We start from the raw sequence: 11,337 nt of genomic DNA on the forward strand, positions 1-11,337 counted from the left end.
TCTCTGGAGCCTTCTCTTCTCCAGGCTGAACAAGCCCAGCTCCATCAACCTTTCTTCATAGGAAAGAAATATCCTTGTGTCCCTCCCCTTGACCACCCTGGACAGGTCCATGTCCTTCTTATGCTGGGAGCATACTGCATTCAGCAGAACTGAATGCAGTAATTCCAGTAGTACAATAGCAAGCTTGCACCTTGGGTAGAATAATGGCAAACAATGAACAGCAAAGGAAAATGACATTTCTACAGTTACATGGAAATAACAGTCATTTAAATGCTGCTGTTAGGCTTGTTCAGGCTGAGCCTTTGCATCTGCTAAAGGCAGGAACAAAATCAAATGTGCTATTACAGAGTTTTGACTCTAAGGGCAGATACACCTCCAAGCTGGAGATGCTGTTTGTTCAGCGTGGAGCTGTGCTCCCCACTGCCAGTACAGTGTATGTGCTAGGGGAAGGCAAACTCCTCCTTTGCCACCCACACAACCACCTAGTTAGCCATGTCCCTGCTAATGCCATACGTGTGGCTATTTTCTGAATGGGAAACTTAAAATAGAGCAGATTAATCTTTAACAATAAATAAATAAATAAATAAATAAATTATTATCAGCTGTCAAAAAGAGTGCATGACTTCCATTTACTTTACATCAGAAGAAAATACATAAGATAATTAACGATCAAAATATTTATCATGATGGGACATGTTTGTTCTGAAAATACTTATCCTGCTCTTCAGACACAGGTAAGTGAAAAAGGACATTTATACAGTTGTCACTAAGTGCCATAAAAAGAACAGAAATAAGAAAAATAAACAAAACCGAAGTAATACATACCTCCCAGTCTCCAAGTCATCTATGACTTTAAGCATTAAGAGCTCTATCAGTAGGAAAAAATGACTGTTTGTGGTTCATTTCTGTGAGAAAACACTTCTTTTCCTACATCTTGCTTTAATAGCATCCTCCTGTGAGCGTTTCATGAACTGATGATGCCATTCTCATGCTAGTAACCAGGCATGACATTTAATTACAAGGGAATTAGTCACTGGAACAAAATACAAAAGAAGTGTTGGAGTCTGTCACCTGAAGTCTCCACATCAAGACTAGATTCTTCTCTGGAAGTGACACTTTGGGTGCAGATTTGTGGTATAACAGATGAGGACACGTGATCTGATAGTGCCTTCTGGTCCTGAAATGTGGGAATAACATCGTATCTGTCAAGAAAACCATGATCTCCCCATCTTGGTGAGAGCAGGAGTCTCCCAGGTACCTTCTTGCAGAAGCAAAGCACATTTCTATATGTCCTCCAACAACACCAGGAAAAGTGGGCTACCTGTACACGCAGGCCTGGATACACACCAAGCCCATAAAGCTTGAAGCTTACAACAGATATTTAAGATCTGCTTGGATGCTGAACGCCTGCCCAAAGCAGCACATCTTGCACTGAGTTGAGTTACCCAGCTGGCTCCAGCCAAACCCATCCTCAGCCTCTTGCTGGCACTGATGGAGCTGTTCTGTGAGGATGGATGGATGTGGCTGATGGAGCTGTTCTGTGAGGATTCTGCAGAGAGGCCACAGCACTGCTGACTTTGCCAGCCTGGCCCAAATGGCAGCAAACGACACCCTTTGGTACAGCTGAAGAAAGTTCAGACCATTCACTCCCTCCCAACTGTAAACATCCTGAGCTATTGATTCTGCCCCGTGCTACAGCGCTCATCTGCTGCGAAATGCTCTGCAACATTTTCAGCGCCTTCTAAATTAAAACCCTCTGTCCATCCAATGAGGCTCTTGCTAGTAGTGCAACATCTGTAAGAGCCAAATTTGAGCAGACAAATGGTACTGCTTGTGGTGTTGTTTTTTTGGTTTTTTTTGTTTTTTTTTTTTTGCTATTTCTAAGGGAAAGCTGACTTTGCAGGGCTCCTGTCTGCTGCTCCTACAGCAGCACCTCATCGTGCTGCAGCTCCATGTGGCCTATTCACCCATGAGGGTGAAGAAGTGATTGGTTCACTAACAGAGTGAGGAGACTTTTGCTAGAAGAGGCATCTCACAGGGAATGACAGTGTGAGATCTAAGAAAATGCAGACAAATGTAGAGGAGAAACCAAGACACACCACATTCCAAAGAGCTGAGACAATTCTTCACAAGCAGGCTAGCCCATGGTGCTGCCTTGGAAGGAGTCTCCTTCCCTTGAGGTGATTTCTATTGAGCTCTAGAAAATATCAAACAGCTCAAACAGAAGTGATGGGATGGAGAGCAGTGCCCCTATTATAGAAACACGACTGATCAATGGTTTCATTTGCTTTTGAAATCCTTGAGATTACAAGCAGCAGCAACGCCTGCTTTAAATCATGCTGTCTCCAGCAATGACCCCAGCCAAGTATTTACCTGTACCTTTGAGTTTTCCTCTTGGCACCCCCCCTTTTTGATCACCAAAATCCTTTGAAATGAGGCTCACACACTTTTTTTTTTTTTTTTTTGAATGCTCTGTTTTGTTTTGGGAATAGCAAGGGGAGTTGGTATTGCCTATGGATCGACATAAAGGAGCAAAGGGACTACTCAGCACAGCCCGCCCAGCTGCGCCCCAGGAGCTCAGAGCCTCAGGAGACGAGGGCAGTGTCTTTGTGCTGTTTCAATCTTCACAACACTGTTTGGCCCTAGAGAGTACATCACCTCATCTTCGCTCACCCCTGGTGGCAAGGTGATCTCCTTCCTGACTTTTTTGTAGTTATATTCTTTCCCTTGTGTGGTGGTGTGGGCCTCCTCATGCTCCGCCAGCACCTGGACCTTCCTGTCCTTCACCGTCACAGTCACCTCCTCTGGGTCAAAACCCTTCACATCCATCACTGCTAAAACCTTGCGGTTTTGGGAAGAATTGCACATCTTGTTCAGTTTTCTCCGTACACTGCAATAAAAACAAGAAGAGAGCCCTTCAGTCCAGCTCACGGAGGAATCACTAGGATCACTATGAGCTCAAGAGAAGCAAATATAAACCATTTGCTCCATCTTCAAATGCAGGGTGATGCACAGTACACGCAATGGTGTTGACCCACATCTGCAGGTATTGGTGGTTGGGCACATTTCAGCGTGTCCTCTTGGGATGGGACAGCTGGTTTTGAGATTTTTTTCACTTCACCACAAAGCCCTTCTGTGTTGTGTGTACCCATGTCATGCATTTTCCTATGTTGCAAATGGGTGGTTGCAATAGATCACATTTTCTAGTTAGGAGAAGGGGAGAAGAGACACATCTGGTAAAAATCACAGAAACACTGCTGTGGAGCTGGTCTGGAGGCTCACTGACGTGTTAAAATGATTTCTGTTACTGTCAAATAGCAAGTCTGCTTGACCAGAAGCAAGGCTCTTTGTCACACCATGTGTGGATTGCGCAACAGAAGGGTTGCCTCTCTTACTGCAGCTGAAGAGGACAGAAGGCACCAAACTAAGAGGACAGTGTGCCTGGTGAAAGAAGAAATGGGGCCATAAGAGGGGAAACAGGCATGGCCACTGCAGTGAGAGATCCCAGCATCGTTTGTGGCCCATTCAGCATCAGCACTTAGAGCCTGCAGTGACCAGCAGGCACAGTGTGTGACAAAAGGCTGGGGACCTCCCATCCCTCCTGGTTTCTCAGGGCTTGGCTAGGCTTCAGCTCAAGCTGGAAGGTTTTATTCCTTCCGGCAAGGCTGCCTGTTGGATTTATCTGTACTGACATCAGCCTTCATCTCCTTTCACAGACTTGAAACCACCGCAACAGTGGTCAGGACCCAAATCTAGAAATGCCAAACCTTGCCCTTCCCACGCACACCGGTGTCAGCCTGCACCCTCCTGCAGGGGCTCGCGCTGACAGCTGGCCCAGGCCGTGCCGCAGCCCCAGGACCCGTTACCTGGCCAGGTCCCTCTCCACATCCTGTGTGGCCATCACAGCCCGGCTGGGAGCTGTGCAGGACCATGAGCAGAGGCAGGAGGGTGGTGGGAGGTGGCTGCAGGGGCAGCAGGGCAGCAGCTCCTCCCGCAGCTCCTGCAGGTGCCGGTCCAGCAGCTGCATCTGCCTCTGCATTATTCTCTCCATTTGCTTAAAATCCCACTCATGGTCCTCCAAAAAGCTATTGAGCAGAGACATCCTCAGGCTGTGACAGACTGCATCAGTGCCCAAGTGCTATTTGCACTTGGGAGAGTAAAAAATTGTCCGGAAAGCTGCGGGCAGGTGCGAGCTGCGGAGCAGAACTGTAGGTGCTCCTGTGAGTCTTGTGACTTAGGAGGGAACCCTGTGACATCATGGGCCTGCTGACGTGTCACAGCTCCATGGTGTCCAAGGAGAGCTGTTCCATACGTCTGGGCTGCAAGTGCACACTGATGGCTCACATCCAGTTTTTCATCTAGAATCCCCAAGCCCTTCTCTGCTAGGCTGCCCTCAATCCATTCATCTCCCAGTTTGTATTTGTGCAGCACCTTGTGCTTGGCCCAAAAAGTCCTGTGTGACTTCTAGAAAAACTCACAGGAAATGACGTGAATGGGAAATGGTTTCCATTTTGGATAATTTGGGCTTTAAGGCATTATAGCAGGTTGTGCATCAGCGTGTACTGAAGCAGAGACAGTTGAGAAGTCATTCTGAGGCAGGCAGGCTGCCGGTGGTGTGTGGTGCAAAAAGTCATCCTGTGTGGTGCAGAGCGGGCACAGAGCTTCCATCACAGCATGCTGAAACTCTTCACTCGGGTCGTGCTGTGCTGCAGCGCATCACTGCCACTGGTGGGGAGATCAGCAGGGACCCTGGGAAGCAAATGGGAGCAGGTCACTGCCGAGGATGCACAAGAGCACACACCAAAATGCTGGTGTTTCATTTGCAAGAGTGAATTCAAACATTCAGCTAACTTTGATTGATATGTACCTAATTACATCCACATATGCCAGCAAACAGTTGTTAAAATCCAAATGCTTCATATATACTTTGAGGGCAGAAATCCTCAGCAAGGCACTGTTCCCAGCCGTGATGCTCACCAGCAGCTTCTGTCCCGTCATCTCCAATAAGCGCTGCAGCTAAGACATAAACCATCCTCCTGCCCACTGCCACACAGATGCTAATCCCAACCAGAGCAGCAGCATCCCTGCCTCTGAGGCATCTGCAAGCAGAGAGCTGTATGGTGGGTTGTTTTCCTGAGGCAAAGCATAGTTTGGTTTTTCAATAAATCAAAAAAGCCAGCTTATTTTATATTGAATAATTGTCTCATCTGAAAAAAAAAAAGCTTTATGCTTTATTACTCACAAAAGGTATTGTCTTTTTTTAGTCTCAGGATGAATGTTTTATTTTAAAGCTGAATTCAAAGACCGAAGATTCCCTCCTGAAGCAGTTTGCTTACATTTGCTGAAGTGTTCTGTCTCTAAAGCTTTGGTGCTCCTGATCTCTCCAGCTCCACATGAAGAAACCTTTCAGGAGGTCCCTCTCGTGTGTGGCAGGAGCCTCAACCATATATTTCACAGAGGATGTTTTGTTTGCCGAGTCCTAACTGAGGGCCACACAGCAAGCATTGAGAGAACTTTTCTAGTTGTTCCGTTGTCCTGGTAGGCTGCTCTGTGAGAGTGGGCCACCACGGCCCCCCTTGCAAATGAATCACTTGGCACTTAAAAGCAACAGCTGGCTGGCGAGGCCAGACAATTTAATAGTTATGTTTTTGTCTTATGTTTTATAATGTTTGTATAAAGATCAACGTGATGGTGATAATAATCCTCACTGCCACCTCCTAAGCACAGAGCAGAAGTGTGTACGTGCCTTGGCTGTAACAAGGCGATCTCCTGACTGTGTGTACCTGTGACAGCCTCCAATGGCTCTGAAGGAGGCTGCTGCCTCTTTCAAACGCTGAGCTCTGTTTGCAGATTACAGCAGCCAAGTATCACAAAATTAGAATCAGCATTGTCTCAGCCACACGTGATTTAGGTTGTGGATGCCCCGTCCCTGGATGCATTCAAGGCCAGGCTGGATGTGGTGCTGGGCAGCCTGGTCTGGTGGTTGGTGGCTCTGCACATAGCAGGGGGTTGAAACTAGATGATCATTGTGGTCCTTTTAAACACAGGCCATTCTATGATTCTATGATTATCTTCAGAAGTGTCTCCATATAGGTTACGCCTGCAAATGTCTTCTTTAGGAAAAGGACCTCAAAAGCAGCCAGCTCTGGCTCTTTTGGCAAATGTTGGCAGGGGATGGGTTGCCTGGTATCCCCCCTCAAGATTCCCTTACTGTGAGTCACAGCATTATAGAGAAACCCATGGCCAAAGTGGTTCAGAGGAACACTCTGAAGTTCACTGTGGCCAGACCTGCTTGCCAAGGAACAGGCACCTCTGCACAATTTGTGGGGAAGCTGGTGGCGATAGAGTCCATGGGGACTCTATCACGGGGGAATTTCATCTCCTCCCACAAAGCAGAGCTGTGGCCATGCCCTCCATCACTGGGAGCTTCACTTGTCCCACAGAGCAAAGCCTGAGGCAGATGGAAGATGAAGGTCTTATTTTCCCTCTCTCTGCAGCCTACCTTTAGGCCAGGATGAGGGCAGCCTTGTGTCTCCAGACAAGGACAACATGCATGCTCTCCCCTGCAGTGAGCTCTCCCAGTAAGATCGACTCCCAGCCAGCAGGATCTGTGTGCTGCAGTGACACTATATGCAAGTAACAGATGTTTTCAGGGTGGTCAGCCACCACCAGAGCACCGCCAGACCCTGCAGAAAACCCAGAGAGGCTCTGTGCCCATAGCAGTCAGTGGAGGACACTGATGTGAGGTCATCATGAAGCAGGAATGTGACACTTGCTGTTTCCTTTGTGTTGCCCAGATATGGGAAGGACAAGAGTCATTTCCAGGTTAAGAGGATGAACAGGACAGACATGAGGAGCCTTGCAGATGGGATTGCTAAGGAGGCATCTCTTCAGCAAAGGCGCTACCAGAGATCTCCAGCCTTCACCTCTCACCACCTTATACCACACCGCTCCCTCAGGGCTATATTTAAACCCGCTCATTTCAGTGATCTGCTTTATGTCAAGAACCACAGATGCAGCGGATCCTCCATTTCCAGCTGGGGATGGAGGAAAGGGAGCGCCAGGCTGGGAGGGCATATGTCAGGGCAGCACTGTGGCACAGCATGCCATGTTGCACCATGCTATGCCATGTCACATCATGCTGCACCACTGTACCTTCAGCCTGCATGGCCAGCTAGGGAACAGCCGAGCTGTGGAGGCAGCAGAGGAACCATCAAGTGACGATGCAAATGGAAAGTGTGGCCACACCAGCTTGAAACAACTTGTGCCTGCTGCTTTTAAGCAGTTTTTGAATATACACAACTCTGTAATGAGCGGTTAAGCTCCTGACTCACTGGGAGCATTTAACGCATGGAACCAGCTCAATCCTGAGGCAGGCTGACCTGCCATGTGCCAAACGAGCCTTTCTTGATGGGCTGCTTCCATGCGGCCCGAGCCATGTTTGCTCCTTCCCTTCCTCCCCGCTGGCAGCAGGCTGGGCCGTGAGAACCCATCCAGGAAATGCCAGGCAGCGTGAGTAATGCCGCAGTGCCTCCGGGATGTGTCAGCAGGAGATGGGTGCTGCACAGAGGGAAGCAGTGCCGCAGCTATTTCCTGTGACTGCAGGAGAACCCGCCTGCTCCTCTGGGTAATCGTGAGCTGACGCTGCAGGCAGCCTGGCTTGCGTCATTCCGGCAGAGCTGGGGACTTCTCAGCACAGGGAAATGGCATCCAGTTCCTGTGGGCATACCCAGCTGGCCCAACTTGAAAGGAGCACCAGACACAGCTGAGAAGGTGCATGATGGAAGGAAATTGCTTCTGGCTGTGGTTAAGTCCACCTTGGAGTTGTGTTGCCTGTCATTTCAAGAACTAGCTCTGCTCCTTTTCCCAGACAGGAGTGATGGGCTTCTGCCACCCCATTTGTTACCCCAGCAGCTCATATGGCAGACCTAGCACAGGGTTTTCTCCCGGGATTCCTCTACGGTGCGCCATGTACTGCTGTGGGTGAAATGTGGAGGCTGCTGGTGACATGCTGCATGTGAATGCGGTGTGTCACTGGGAAATGAAGAACTACCAGGTTAAATCTGCTGTGGTGTTATGTGGCATCAGCTTCATGAAGTCAAAGTGACACCCACTGAAGTTCAAGGTGAATTGACTAAAGTCAGGCAATGAAACATATTTGGGGCTGTCAAGTCTGATATCAAGTCTGACTTGCAAAGGCTATTTTGAGAAAGGCTGCTTTGTTCTTACAACCAGAATAAACCAGAATAACACATCCTCCTGCTTCAAGTTTGCTGCACACCTAGGGAGCTGCACAGCCAGGTCTGGCCTGGCACAGGGAGGAGGGGGAGTGGGAGGAGGAAGGAAGACATCTACCACAGCATCCATCCCTGATCTGGCCCTTGTCAGTCTCGTGGGTGGTCTTGAACTCATTCCCACTGTGATAATAAAAGCAATAGCATTCCAACTTGGCTAAGCCAAACACAATTTAGGTTCTTTGTTTCTTTGTTTCAGAGCCTTTTATGGTCTCTGCCTTTCAGGATCTTCCTGATACCCATGAAGCTGGGAACTTTGCTCTTAAAATGTAAAAGGAGAATTGAGGGAAAGTCAAAGGTACATTTCAGAATGCTGTGGACTGTTTGGCATGACTGCCTTTCCCTGTCCTCAGTGAGGAGCTAGAGACCCTTCAGAGCCCAGTTTGTCAGGACAGCCCATGGAGACTTTAGGATATTCAAAATGACTTGAAAATTGCAGAAACAAACAAACTAACTGACAAAACAAACCCAAACCAACCAACCAACACAAAACAAAAAAAATACGAAACCCTAAGGGCTGGTAACAACACTGCCTTCATTACCCTTCCAAACACAATGCCTAAATTAACCTGATCTTTCAAAGCATCTCTTGGCTTCCCTTGAGCAAGAACAGATCAAGTACAGCAAGTACTGATCAACTCAAATGGCGTTTGGTCAACATATTTTTAGACCTACCAGCTTCTGACAGCACGTCTGACATATTGATTTGCAAATATCAATCAGAATCTCTTAAAACTCCAGCCACGTTATTAAGTGTGATTTACTGGCTCTTTCTTTAAGCCTGGTCTGTAATAACCCTTGTATGGAAAGCGCAATACTGTTTAACTGAAAGTGAAATCACAAACAGGGCACTGCAGCCACACACTGAAAGCAGGTAACCATATGCTCGAATGGATTGTAATGATCATTTTCCCCTCTCCTGATTTCCATATGCAATGGAAGTAATTAGCCATGTAACTGTGCGCCTCTGTGCCCAGCCAAGCGGTGCTGAAAGCCTTGGAGCAGACCCAGGCAGCCAGCTCTCAGCTCAATCCGCTCCTCTTTCGAGGGTCGATGACGTCCTGCACAGAATGATGTCCTGGGGATGTTATTTCTGGATTCCCAATACACTGCTTACAGAATCCCTTGGTATCCACTTGGTTTTACCAACATGTTTAACACTCTTTAATTTTCCTGGGGAAAAATATTCTCGTTAGATCAAGAGCTGTTTTTTCTGTCTTTCTTCAAGGAATTCTTTCTCCACTTAAAATTCATAACGGAGCAATTGAGTTCCTTCAATTCAAATTTAAATGATTTGTTGAATATTTAATAGTGATTCCTCACTCTGCTGCTCAGTCAATGTTAAAAGACCTTCAGTCAGCGTTAGAAGGGCTTCCTTTCCCTGCTTTTCTGACACATCTCGGTCTCTCTTTCACTTCTGCACTCCCACAGGGACTTAGCAGTGAGATCTGAGAGCAGGGGCACCCTCCTTCCTCCTGACAAGGTCTAGCCACCAGACAGAAGAAAATGAATGTTACCTTTCCTATTTATAGAAAAACAGTTAATTAATTGCTGACTTGCTAATGGTATTTTCAGTCTACCTTTGCATATTTGAACATAAAGGAGTGACAAGTCTGTCTCCAGAAGATTTCAGGTCACTGTAGAATCCAGCATCTGTGCTGAAGATGCATCATCTCATTTCTTCATGGATCGTTACTGGAACACGCTGCTGTATTGTGCCTTGAAGAGAAGTCAGCGGTGTGCCTGTCTCATCATGGCATTTGCACGCATCCACTAAGCTTGTCCTCAGAGCCTCTTCTAACCCCAAATGTCTCAACATCCCCACATTAGCTCCAGTTCTGCTGGTTCACTGTGGTAGCCTCTGAGACAGCTCAGCTCGGTTGGACTGGATGATCTTAGAGGTCTTTTGCAACCTTTATGATTCTACCAGTCTACGTTGTACAGTGTGGGCCATTTGGAAGATATACTCACAGTAACAGTTTCCTGCTGACACATCATGGGGACCTAGGGCTGATGCTACAGAAAGGCTCCTCTCTCTCCCTCCAGTTAATCTGTCCTTCCCAGAGGCAGCATCTGAAAGGTGTTGTACTGCTTAAAGAGAACAGCCTGCTGCTTACACTGAAATGCCTTCCCTCTGCCTTAAACAGAATCGTATCCAGGCTGCCAACATTTCTAGTAGTGCAAACAGAACAGCAGCAGTAGTTTTCAGACCCTAAAGCTGCTCTGAAAATCCCCTTGTTTCCACTTTTGTTTTCAGCCAACATTTCAGTATTCCAGCTGCTCCCATTTGGTTCAAATAGCTCAGCAAACTGCAAGTCTGGAGCCCAGAAGCAATTTAAAGTGTGGAACAACTGAAGACAAGTGCTATCTGTCCTTTCCAGCTCTCAGGGAAGCAGAAGAGATGTGTGGGTGCTATGCAGCAGTGCACAGCTCACCCTGGAAGGCACGAGCTCAGGTCTGGTAACAGGCGCCAAGAGCCAGTGGCCTCCAATGGGTTTAGTACAGAGTGCATTTGCTGGATCTTGTTCTTACTATTTAGGCATCTTTCCTACTGACATGTAAATAAAGAAGATGCTATTCTCTATAAAAATGCATTTTATGTTGCTTGTTAGTAGTCCGATATCCACTCTGACATCCACTTCTGCTTAGGACACTCCTCAAGAAATGAACTAGATTGCTGCTGGTGTAGAAATTAATGTGCTAATGTGATATAAGAAAGAACTCTTATTTCTACAATGTCCATGCTTACTTCAATGGAAAAGAGTACATACTTTCATAGCCAGCTTTTGTTTTTCTCTCTGCATGATGGAGGTAAGGCCTAGCCACTTGTCAGAGAAATGCCAAGGTTACTTCAATGCTGGGGAAGTCCTTTGCATTTCAATCAGTGTTTTCTGGAAGAGGACCAGGAGCATCTGATGGGATGTGCATGGGAATTCCCTTTGCAGCAGGCTGGCTAGGCAGGCTGCCCTCAATCACTGCAGGCAGAGATGTGTCTGCCAGCAGCATCACTGCGCTTCTCCAGGCTTGCACCAGGAGGCTTGAG

Source organism: Tetrao urogallus (genome assembly GCF_951394365.1).
Source record: "Tetrao urogallus genome assembly, chromosome: 3".
In the NCBI taxonomy this organism is placed as follows: Eukaryota; Metazoa; Chordata; class Aves; order Galliformes; family Phasianidae; genus Tetrao; species Tetrao urogallus.